Source organism: Sapajus apella, unplaced genomic scaffold, assembly GCF_009761245.1.
Source record: "Sapajus apella isolate SASKATOON/1434 unplaced genomic scaffold, GSC_monkey_1.0 scaffold254, whole genome shotgun sequence".
In the NCBI taxonomy this organism is placed as follows: domain Eukaryota; kingdom Metazoa; phylum Chordata; class Mammalia; order Primates; family Cebidae; genus Sapajus; species Sapajus apella.
In genome coordinates, this window is record NW_022437194.1 from 145,514 (window position 1) to 157,738 (window position 12,225).

The 12,225-nt window shown below is 51.9% G+C and overlaps 1 pseudogene; it reads right to left on the reverse strand.

The window, feature by feature from the left end:
- Positions 1-1,000: 1,000 nt before the first annotated feature.
- Positions 1,001-4,450, reverse strand: LOC116545283 (annotated as a pseudogene).
- Between the last annotated feature and the right edge of the window lie 7,775 nt (positions 4,451-12,225).

Sequence of the window (12,225 nt, forward strand, 5' to 3'; positions counted from 1 at the left end):
CCTCAGCCTCCCAAGTAGCTGGGACTAGAGGCATGTACCACCACGCCCAGATAATTTTTTTGCATTTTAGTAGAGATGGGGTTTTACCATGTTGGTCAGGTTGGCCTCAAACTCCTGACCTTAGGTGATCTACCCGCCATGGCCTCCGAAAGTGCTGGGATTACAGGAGGGTTGGGCTGTGGGTAAAGACAGCTGAAGCCAGAATGTTCGTGAGCTGATTATTGTTGAAGCTGGGTGTCAGTACATAGGGTTCATTCTGCATTCTCTAGCTGTTATAGACAGAAATTCCCATAATAATTGATTTTAAAAGAAATCAGCCAGGCAAAGTGGCTCATGCCTGTGATTCCTGCAATTTGGGAGATGAAAGTGGAAGGATGGCTTGGGGCCAGGAGTTTGAGACCAGCCCAGGCAACACAGGAAGACCCTGTCTCTACAAAAAAATCAAAAAATTAGCCGGGCGTGGTGGTGCACACCTGTAGTCCCAGCTACTTTGGAGACTGAAGTGGGAGGAACATTTGAGCCCAGGAGTTTGAGGTTGCAGTGAGCTATGACCGCACCATTGCACTCCAGCCTGGGTGACAAAGAGAGACCCTCTCTCTAAAAAATAATTTTTTAAAGATATTTAATTAATTAATTAATTTACATATCTGAAGATGGAGTTTCACTCTGTCGTCCAGGCTGTAATGTAGTGGCACGATCTCGGCTCACTGCATCTCCTGGGTTCAAGCAATTCTCCTACCTGAGCCTCCTACGTAGCTGGGATTACAGGTGTGGGCCACCACACCCAGCTAATTTTTGTATTTTTATTAAGAGACATGATTACGCCATATTGGCCAGGCTGGTCTCAAAATCCTGAACTCAAGTGCTCCACCTGCCTCAGCCTCCCAAAGTGTGAGACTCCAGGCATGAGCCACCATGCCAACCTGTTATATAAATTTTCTTTTTTAAAAGGGTTCTGGTTGGGTCAGTTGATGGGCCCCAGGTCCCTTGAGTCTCATATCTACTTCCACTGCATGGCAGCAGTTTCTGTTCCTTCCCTGTTCCCCAGGAGTAGGAGTGAGCACATCTCTCCTTCCCTGCCCAGGTCCTCTGGCCCCACCTTGCCTCCTCCAAAGGCCACCCTCCTGGCAAGCCCACCCCAGTGCCTGGGATCTAGGGGAGGAGAGGGAGGTGGGTGTGGTCTTGCCTGCAGCGTAGAGATGATGCCAATGGCCACCTGAAGCACAGCACTCATGGTGACTGACACTTCAAACAAAGCTTTCCTGTCCTCCTGGGAGATACATGGCAGGAGGTGAGGGCTTAGCAGCCCCTTGGCACCAAGGGTCCCCACAGCCCCACCCCACACTGAGGCATCCCCAATGCCTTCCATGGGAAGAATACTCAGTACCCAAAGGAAGGGCTGAGAGCTCCAAAAGCAGCCCCAGATGGGGCTGAGTGCACAGGATGGGAGTAGGTACGGCAATCCTGGGGGCCCCTGCCTGGGTGTGCCAGAGCCCCAGGAACTGGCACGTGGCGTGTAGGCAGGCAGGCCTCCCCCAGACACCGTCTCCAGCCTCGCACCTGTAGGTCTTTGTTGCAGGTGCTGGCAAGTCCCTTGCGGGTCATCAGGAGCATGGCATGTTGCAAGAAGAGGGAGGCACAGGGGCTGGACCTAGAATCCTGCCCCCTGGGGACCTCACATCCACCCTTCCTTTCTCCCTGCCCTGCTCACCAGCCCAAAGACACACCCCGCCTTGCTCTAGATCAGCTCCAAGCTGTTGGGGTTTTTCTTCTGGGGCATCAAGCTGCTTCTGGTGCTGTGGACAGAGATGCAGGCACTGAAGGGGCTGGGCCCTTGGCTGGTCCAGCAGCTCACTGGCCAGGTCTGGCGAAGGGCAGGGAGGAAGGAAGCCATGCCTAAGGGGGGTGGGGAACACACAGGTGGGGAGGGGCAGGTGGAAGTGGCAGCTCGGGGCTTACCTGTAGGTATCTGAGAGTTACATGAAGCTGAATTCCTTGGTGCCGTAGCGGATGAGGTCCCTGGCCATCCTGCTGAGATGGGTCATGCAGAATGAAGCCCAGAATAGGAACTCAGCTGGGAGAAAGAAAAGGTTCCCAGTCACCAGACCTCTCCGGTACTCACCCAGCCTGACCATACAGGGAATAAGAGGAGATTAGGTGGTGGGGGGGACCTGCTTAAATTTTCATTTTTTTTCAGGCTGAGTCTGTTCTGTTGCCAGGCTGGAGTGCAGTGGTGAGATCTCGGCTCACTGCAGTCTCCACCTCCCAGGTTCTAGCAATTCTCCTGCTTCAGCCTCCTGAGTAGGTGGCATCATGGCCAGCTAATTTTTCTATTTTTATTAGAGACGGGATTTCACCATGTTGGCCAGGGTGGTCTTGGTCTCTTGACCTTGTGATCCACCGGCCTTGGCCTCCCAAAGTTCTCGATTAGAGGTGTGAGCCACTGTGCCCAACCTAAATTTTCATTTTGAGTAAAGATGGGGTCTTGCTATGGTGCCCAAGCTGGCCTAAAACACCTGGGCTTAAGCAGTCTTCCTGCCTTGGCCTACCAAAGTGCTGGAATTACAAATGTGGGCCACTGCACCTAGCCTGTTTTTTGTTATTGTTGTCGTTTTAAATAAACAAGCTTTGGCTGCGTGTGATGGCTCACTCCTGTAATCCCAGCACTTTGGGAGGCCAAGGTGGGCAGATCATGAAGTCAGGAGATTCAGACCATCTTGGCCAACATGGTGAAATCCCATCTCTACTAAAAATACAAAAATATTACCTGAGTGTGGTGGCGTGCACCAGTAGTCCCAGCTACTTGGGAGGCTGAGCCAGAATCACTTGAACCCAGGAGGCGAAGGTTGCAGTGAGCCGAGATCATACCACTGCACTCAAGCCTGGCAACAGAGCAAAACAAAACAAAAAACAAGATAAACCAGCCTTACTGAGGTATCATTCACATACAATCTACCCATTTATTTATTTTTATTTTATTTTATTTTTGGAGATAAAGTTTCACTCGTGTCGCCCAGGCTGGAGTGTACCGGTGTGATCTTAGTTCACTGAAACCTTGGCCTCCTGGGTTCAAGCGATTCTCCTGCCTCAGCTTCCCAAGTAGCTACAGGCACCCACCATCACACCCAGTTAACTTTTGTATTCTTAGTAGAAATGGGGTTTCACCATGTTGGTCAGTGCTGGGATTATAGGTGTGAGCCACGGTGCCCCGCCCAATTTACTTATTTAAAGTTTACACTTTAGTTTACAATCATCACCACAAGCAGTCTGACCATACAGGGGTAGGAGAAGACTGGAGAGAAGCCGGGCTGGGGGACAGAAGTGAGGCACAGGGCAGGGGACTGGCTCCTCCAGACTCACCCACGAAGTCACGCTCACTGGTGATATCCATGCTGAAAATAGTGATGGCCCCAAAGTTGAGTTCCGGGGGTTGGGGGAAGCAGGGCTGGGCTGGACCACAGGGAGTAGCCTCCTCTCCCCCAACCAGGTTGCCTGACCCCTCTCCATGGAAAGAGGATCAGGGCGGGGTGGGAGCTGGGGGGAGGGATCTTTTGTACAGTCTCAGGAGGGAGGTAGGAGCCCTGAGTCTCTCAGTACCAGGCACCCCTGCCATGGGTGACCTCTGGCCTGGATAAGCTCAGCGCCCATAGGCAATGAATGATGGTTTCACCAGAGGCCACAGGCCCCTTCCCTCTGGTGTGTCTGCGTGTCCTGGCAGGTGCTGAGTGTGACTCTCCCTAGGGAGGAGGGGCAGGGTATCTGACCTGCTCAGAGCAGTTCTCCGTCCACACCCAGGAGATTGCCCGACATGGCCCCGCTGCAGGGACAGGGATTCATGGTGACCAATGCTCCTGTCAGGCAGCCCTGACAGACAGACAGACAGACACAAACACACACAGAAGAGAACAAAATCCTAGTTGCCAGCACAACCGCCTGGAGCTCAGCCTCTTCCCTGGCCCAGTTGCCTTGGGTGCACAACACTTGTCCCCTAATGCCCCTAGAACACTTATTCCCAAGCACTGGATAGCCTTGGGTGCAGGACCCTTGTCTCCTGACACATGTCCCCATATGTCAGGCTGAGGGCAGTGGGCTGGACACACTAGGAGCCTCACTGAAGAGCTCCAGCCCTGCTCAGACACATTCACTGGCTTGGACATCCCCACCTTAGCAAGAGCTGGGGCTCCATGCAGGGTCCCCCTCTGAGCAGATAACCGGATTTTCTATCCCTCTCTGCCCTTCCCAGCTCATGTGTGAATCCCTAAGGCTATGCAGCAGCCACCCCCACCAGGCCCTTAGGGCATTGGAGCCTCACCCACCTCCCCAGGAGTAGGACACCGATCAGCTTCCACACGTCCAGCAGCCGCTCAGAGTCTAGGGTCAGCACCATGGCATGGTTGTGGGAAGCCAGGGGCAGGAGGGTCAGGGCAGCCAGGGTCCTGCCCTCCAGCATGGCCCCTGTACCTCATCCAGCTCACCTCAGAAACCAGCAGCTCCAGTGAAGGGGCTGGGCCCTCCGCAGGTGGGTGTACCCTGGGAAGAGGACGTCATGTTCCCTGTGGGAGAGGAGGAGCAGGGGCTCGGGTGGAGGCCGGGTCAAGTCCTCCCGGTGACACTGGGACCCTGCAGAACTGGGTCACTCCTGGGAAGAAGTGTTGCCCTGCAGCACTGCACCTGAATGAGGGATCCAGGATCTCCCAGGGACAAATTGCTCTCAAGGGAAAAAGGATGAAATGGGGCCGTGTGAACCACGGACTGGGCCTAAGCTGTGGGGCTCCTGGGGTGAGGCTTTGCCAGGAACACCGAAAGCCTGAGCCTCTGTCACTCAGCATCTCCCAGCGGGGGCTAGAACAGGGGAGGAGGCCCATGTTGGGTATGACCTGGTATGACTTGGGGGGTTTCGTTTGAGGACCTCAGAAATAGCCAGGGCTCATAAAGAGCTGCTCAGAGCAAGCGGGATGCCCTGCCCCTCATTCAAGTTACTAATTTTTTTGTATTTTTAGTATAAACAAGGTTTGACTATGTTGGCCAGGCTGGCCTCGAACTCCTGACCTCAGATGATCCACCCATCTCAGCCTCCTGAAGTGCTGGGAATACAGGCATGAGCCACTTCACCCAGCCTGTTGTTGTTTTAAATAAACCAATTTTGCTAAGATATCATTCACATACAATTTACCCATTTGAAGTTTACACTTTAGTGTACATCCATCACCAATTTTAGAACATTTTCGTCACCCCCTAAAGAAATTCTGTACTCAAGGCCAGGCACGGCGGCTCAAGCCTATAATCCCAGCACTTTGGGATGCCAAAAGGGTAGGATCACTTGAGGCCGGGAGTTCAACCAGACTGGGCCACATAGTGAGAACCCATTACTACAAAAAATGTAAAAACTTCGCAGGGTGTGGTGCACACCTGTGGTCTTATCTACTCAGAAAGCTGAGGTGGGAGGATCATTTGAGTTCAGGAGTTTGAGGCTACAGTGAGCTATTACTGAGCCACTGCACTTCAGCCTAGGTGACAGAGCAAGAGCTCGTCTCTAAAGACAATTTAAAAAGAAAAAATGTGGCAGGGCACGGTGGCTCAAGCCTGTAATCCCAGCACTTTGGGAGGCCAACGTGGGTGGACCACAAGATCAGGAGATTGAGAACACCTTGGCCAACACGGTAATCCCCTGTCTCTACTAAAAAATACAGAAATTAGCTGGGCGTGACACGTACCTGTAGTCCTAGCTACTGTTGAGGCTGAGGCAGGAGAATTGCTTGAATCCTGGAGGCAGAGGTTGCACTGAGCCAAGTGCTACTGCACTTCAGCCTGGGTGACAAGAGCAAAACTCTGTCTCAAAAAAAAAACAGTTAAAAATTTAAAATTTAGGTCTGCGCAGTGGCTTATACCTGTAATATCAGCACTTTGGCAGGCCAAAGCAGGTAGATCACCTGAGCTCAAGAGTTCAAGAGACCAGCCTGGCCAACATGGTAAAACCCATCTCTATTGAAAAAAAAATACAAAAATTAGCTGCATGTGGTGGCACACACCTGTAATCCCAGCTACTTGGGAGGCTGAGGCACGAGAATCACTTGAACCAGGGAGGCAAAGTTTGCAGGTAGGAGAGATTGCACCACTGCACTCCAGACTAAGCGACAGAGCAATACCTTGTCTCAAAAAAAAAAAAAAAAAAAAAAAGTAAATTAAAGAAACCCTGAACTCAGTAGCAGACACTCCCTGTTCCTCCTAGCAGCCTTGCCCCACCTCCATGGTAACAATTTGTGTGCCCTTATTTCCCTCCAAGTCTGAGAAACAGGGATCACAGGGAGTTGACGAAGAGGAGGGGTTTCTGACAACACGTGGAGACTCCTCAGCAGCTCCTCCTCCCAAGTAGCTATGATTACAAGTGGACACCACCATGTCTGGCTAATTTTTGTATTTTTAGTAGAGACAGGGTTTTACCATGTTGGCCAGGCTGGTCTCAAACTCCTGACTTCAGGTGATCCACCAGCCTCTGCCTCCCAAAGTGCTGGGATTACAGTCATGAGCCACCACACCAGGCCCCACAAAAGGTGAGTCTTCCCTGCCTGCTGAGCTAGACTGGCATGGGAGCATTGGGGCCTGCAGGAAATGCCCCACTCCTGGCTGCTCTGCCTCCATCCCGGAGTTCTGCAATACCCCTGTCCCCCAGGGCCTGGCACCCCCACCCTGTTCACCCCTGCCACTTAGTCTGCTGTTCAGGCTGCCATCACACCTCTCTCTGCCCCCTAGGTGTCCTAGATATATGGGAACTCATATCTCTGTTGGATGCACCATGGTCCTGATGAGCTCCCAGAGGAGGCCGGAGAGCATGGAGCCGCATCCATAGTCTAAGGTCCATGACCACCTGTGCAAGCAGGAGGTGACGCTCAGGGAGGCCGACGAGCTGATTCCCTGGGGAGCCAGGACCCTGCTGAGCTCTGACTGCCCCCTGGGCTCCCCAAGGCTGGGACAGCATGGAGGAGTGAGATGGAGGGGCTAGAGGCACCTGGTCATTCTCGCTGCATCCCGTGTGCAGCTTCCCAGCAGTTTGCCAATGAGCTCTTGGAGGTGAAGGGAGGCCCAGGGTCACAGTCTATATGCCCAGAGGAGTCAATCCAGGCAGGGCAGCGTTCATCAGCCCTGCCAACCTCCCTCTCTACCCCAGGGCCCCGGGTCTTGCCTAAATCTCTCACCATTTCTGCTTAGCCCTTTTTTTTTTTCTCCAATTTTTTGTAGTTATGGAAACTTGTTATCTTGCCCAGGCTGGTCTCAAACTCTTGGCCTCAAGTGATCCTCCCACGTCAGCCTCCCCAAGTGCTAGGATTATAGGCATGAGCCACCACAACTGGCCCATGTCCTGAGGTCTCCACTGCTGTCTGCCAATGGCGAAGTAAACAGAATGATGGTGCTAATGCTCAAAGTGGCCCAGGGCCAGGTGGAAACTGGAGGCCAGGAAAGCAGTGGGGCTGCAAGCGTCGTACCTTCAGGTGGCACTCGCTGGCTGTGTGGATGTCCTCATCATTGGGACTGAGTCTGAAGGTGCCCAGGGCCCACTTCTCAGTCACCTATAGCAGGTGGCAGCAATGCTGGGGGTCAGGTGAGCAGACATCAGGAGCCAGGAGAGCCCCTGCCCTGGTCCCACCCTATCCCTCATAGCTGAATGTCCCTGTCCAGGAGCTGAGTCCTGGAAGCACACCCTGGGAGGGGGCATCTTGGGTGGGGACACCTTCACTCATGAGCCATGTGGGCATCAGGGGTCATTAAAGGATGGGGACAGGCAATCATCAAGGCACACAGTTAAGCAGCACTTGAGTATATAATTAGCTCAACATGAAACCACAGACTGGCAACACTTTATTATTTGCTCAGGGATTTGGTGGGAGCCTGGGGCCTTGGGCCTCGAGGAGTACCTGGTAAGCTGCCTGTTCCTTGAGCACGATGTGTCCCAGGGGGAGTTGGAGTGAGGGCAGCTCCATGGGCAAGGGACAGGATTGCCACCCTAAGCTGTGTGACCTTAGGCAAGACCCCTCTTCTCCAAGCCAGGTCAACCACACAGGTGATTTTGGGAGAGAATGCCCGCTCGGACAGTCTGGATTTTAGCTTCGTAGGTGGTTGGGAACCTGTGAGGTTTAGAGATGCTGAGAGAACCTTTTTCCTGCGAGAGTTTTCCAAACAGGAAACAAACAGAGCAACCCTGGGCCCCGCTGAGAAAGGATCCTATCGGAAGCCCTCACCACTGTTTTGCTCCACGCTGGTGGTGATGGTGATGTCATCGATGCAGTTGATGGGTGTCGTGAACAGACGCTCAGACCACTATAGTCCCGCTGAACTGAAGTCAAAGTCTGTGTTCTGGACAAAGTAACCCTTGGGATATCTAGGGTGGGAGAATTGTGGTTTGCTGGACCCTTGCTGTGGGTTGTTTAAACTAAGCTCATATGTCTGTGGCCTCCCCAGATCCAGGCCCCTCCACTCTGCGAAGGCAAACCTGTCCCTAGCAGGAAGACCATGGGGTGGGGCGGGAAGGTGCAGGTGTGTGGTGGAGGCAGGATGGTACCCACTTGCAGGTGTCAGTCATGTAGCGGATGATCCCTGGTGATCGAGTGGAGGGAGTGTGTTGTTGATGGCAATAGTGATGGGGAGGCGGGAGGGCAGGGGCCCCACCTGGACCAGGCTGCTGATGTTGGCCTTGAAGGGGAGGTAACCCCCATGCTCTAGCGCATCGACCACGTTCACCCACTGCAGACACTGGAGATATGGGGAGGGGGTGGCAGGTCAGCATGTGAGGAGGGGCCCTGCTATCAGGCACTCCCTCATAACCTGCAGCATAGAGCTGAGGCCTGCCAGCCAGATGGGAAGAATGGCATCCCAATGGGGTAGGGTAGGCCACCTATCCCCGTACACAGGGCACAGCCTCCAGGGCAGAGCAAGGAAGGGCCCCCCACCATCCCATCCCAGGCACCAGGCTGTGGGGGGCACCTGGGACTCCCATGCTGTTCAGCAGCCACGCCCACCCACCTGCCCTACCTGTTCCTGGCTGCACTCACCACAATGGCATTGGAGTGGGCACTACCAATCCTCAGCACCACTCTTGTGTGCAGGTCCTGGGTCCACCACTCCGGCAGGGTCACTTCCCGTTTGTACCACACCCAGCTGACAAAATGCCACAGCTGCCAGTCCTGGCAGATGTTCTTGAGGCTGGAGAGAACCTGCATGTCCAGGGTGGGTCCAGACTGTGGAGGGAAGGGCAGAGCTTAGCTCCTAGGCCCCCAAACAGGTCTGGGGCCAAGGTACATTCCTGCCTTGGCAGAATGACCTCAGGATGTCTAAACTGTCCCCTCCTCCCCATCCCCGGGTCCAGCTCTGTGCCGCGCAAGCCGCTCTGGCCTGACTAGGGGGAGGAGTGTCTGGGTGGCTCATGCCTGTAATCAGTGCTTTGGAAGGTCAACATAAAATGATGGCTTGAGGCCAGGAGTTCAAGACCAGCCTGGGCAAAGAAGTGAGACCCTATATCTAAAAAAAAATTTTTTTTTTTTTAAATTAACCAGGCGTGGAGGCCCCAGCTAACTTGCAAGGCTGCGGCGGGAGGATCGCTTGAGCTCGGAAGTTAGGATTGCACCACTGCGCTCCAGCCTGGGCAACATGGCCAAGCCCAGTCTCAAAAAATGTTTTAAAAATTAAAAATAAACATAAAATAAAAAAGGACACTGCCCGGGTTCAGCCTTCGCCTAGGGAGGGGGCTCGGCAGGGGCACTTCCCGCTCCTCCCGCCTCCTCCCCCGCGGTCCTCCTGGGTCCCCTCCGTGCCCCACTCCCCCAACCCCGTGCTCCAATCCTGTTCTGCTGGGTTGCAGTGAGCTGAGATCATGCCACTGTATTCCAGCCTGGGTGACAGAGTGAAACTCCAACTCAACTCATAAATAAAGGGAGAAACATATATTTCTCTAAATATGTATGATGTTTATATATGTTATATGAAAATGACATATTTCTATTTATAAATCTACATATTTAATACATTGATTCATTAAATGTATATTTTATATACATTATATATACACAAATAAAAAGGAATTTATTTCTTTGCTGTTCTGACACTTCCCTGGTCTTCTTTTCCCTGTTGGTTCTGGTCTGGTCTCCGATTCCTGGAGGTAGCCAGCCTCTAAATCCATGGAATTTCTTGAATGATAGGTGTGTCTGTTACTCATGGTGGCTGCCCCAGGGTCACACCTGAGTGCATGCTAACCAGATGACTTGGCCAGGGGGCCAACCACACCAGAAAGACCAACCATGTGATTTGAAGGTTGCGACTTTGAGCCACATGATGTCAGCCCGACCTCCAGAAAGGAACTGGGGGGCTGGAGATGGACTCAACTGCCTGGCCAATGATTGCATCAAACCGCCTGATGTAATAAAACCCCTGGACATAGAAGCCAGGGTGACCTTCCCTGGTTGGTGATACACATCAGTGTGCTGAGACGATGATGCATCCTGAGGACGCAGAAATGTCATCTTCAGGACCCTCTCGGAGTTTATACTATGTGTCTCTGCTTTTGGCTGGTGTCAACTTTTGTCAGTTTTTCTTACATAAAACTGTAATGAAAATGTGCTTGGCCGGGCACAGTAGCTCATGCCTGTAATCCCAGCACTTTGGAAAGTTGAGGCAGGCAGATCACCTGTGTTTGGAAGTTCGAGACCAACCTGGCCAACCCAGTGAAACCCTCTCTACCAAAAATACAAAAATTAGCCAGGTATGATGGCGTCCACCTGTAATCCCAGCTACTCGGGAGACTGAGGCAATAGAATCGCTTGAACCTGGGAGTCAGAGGTTGCAGTAAACTGAGATTGTGCCATTGCACTTTTGCTTAACAGAGTGAGACTTCATCTCAAAAAAAAAGTATCTTGCTTTTCTGAATTCTTTGAGTTGTTACAGAGAAATTATCAAACCTGAGGACACTGTGAGAACCTTTGAATTTGTAGCCAGTTGGTGAGAAGTACATGTGGTCTAAGGACACCCAAACTTGCAGCTTGCATCTAAAGTGTGGGCAGCCTAATGGGGGCTTGTGGCCTTAACCTGTGGCATTTGACATTAACAACAGGGAGTTGACATCAGAATTGTGTCACACAGGCCAGCTGTCATGGCTCCTGCTTGTAATCCCAGCACTTTGGGAGGCAAGGTAAGAGGGTCACTTGAGCTTGAGTCTGAGGCTACAGTGAGCTATGACCACACCACTGCATCCCAGCCTGGGTGACAGAGCAAGACCCCAACTCCAAAAATAAAAAATAAAACAAAAAAGAATTGCATGGCATAGTGCCTGTCTTTAATGGCTCAAATGTTGCAGGAACTTTCTTTCCTTCTTTTTTTTTTTGGAAGACAGAGTCTCGCTCTGACACCCAGGCTGAAGTGCAGTGGCACAATCTCTGCTCGACTGCTACCTCCAATTTCCAGGATCAAGTGATTTTCCTGCCTCAGCCTCCCGAATGGCTAGGACTACAGGCGGGCACCACCATCCCCCACTAATTTTTCTGTTTTTAATAGAGATGGGGTTTCACCATGTTGGCCAGGCTGGTCTGGAACTCCTGCTGGAATCACAGGTGTGAGCCACTTTGGAAACGAAAAAATAAAAACCTAAAGTTTTTTTACCACCTGGTTTTATTCTCTCAATATCTTTCCCTCATTTCCTGCTTTAAAACTCTAGCTTAGGGGCTGGGCATGGTAGTTTATGCCTGTAATCCCAACAATTTGAAAGGCCAGTGTGGGTGGATCACTTGAGGTCAGGAGTTTGAGATCAGCCTGGCTAATATGGTGTAACCCTGTCTCTACTAAAAATACAAACATTACCTCAGCGTGGTGGCACACACCTGTAGTCCCAGCTTCTTGGGACGCTGTGGCAGAAGAATGGTTAGAACACAGGTGGTGGAGGTTGCAGTAAGCCAAGATTGCACTACTGCACTCGAGCCTGAACAACAGAGCGAGACTCCGTCTCAAAAAAAACCAAAACAAACAAACAAAAACCTCTAGCATGGGATTGGCCTCTATTTTTTTTTCTTTTTAAAAATATTTTTAAAAAATAGATGTAGATGCTATGTTATCCTGGCTGGTCTCAAACTCCTGGTGTCAAGTGATCCTCCTGCCATGACTTTAAAAGTGCTGGGATTATAGGTGTGAGCATTGCACCCAGCTTTATGTTTTTTTCTACATGAAAAATAATACAGGATTATCTTCCAG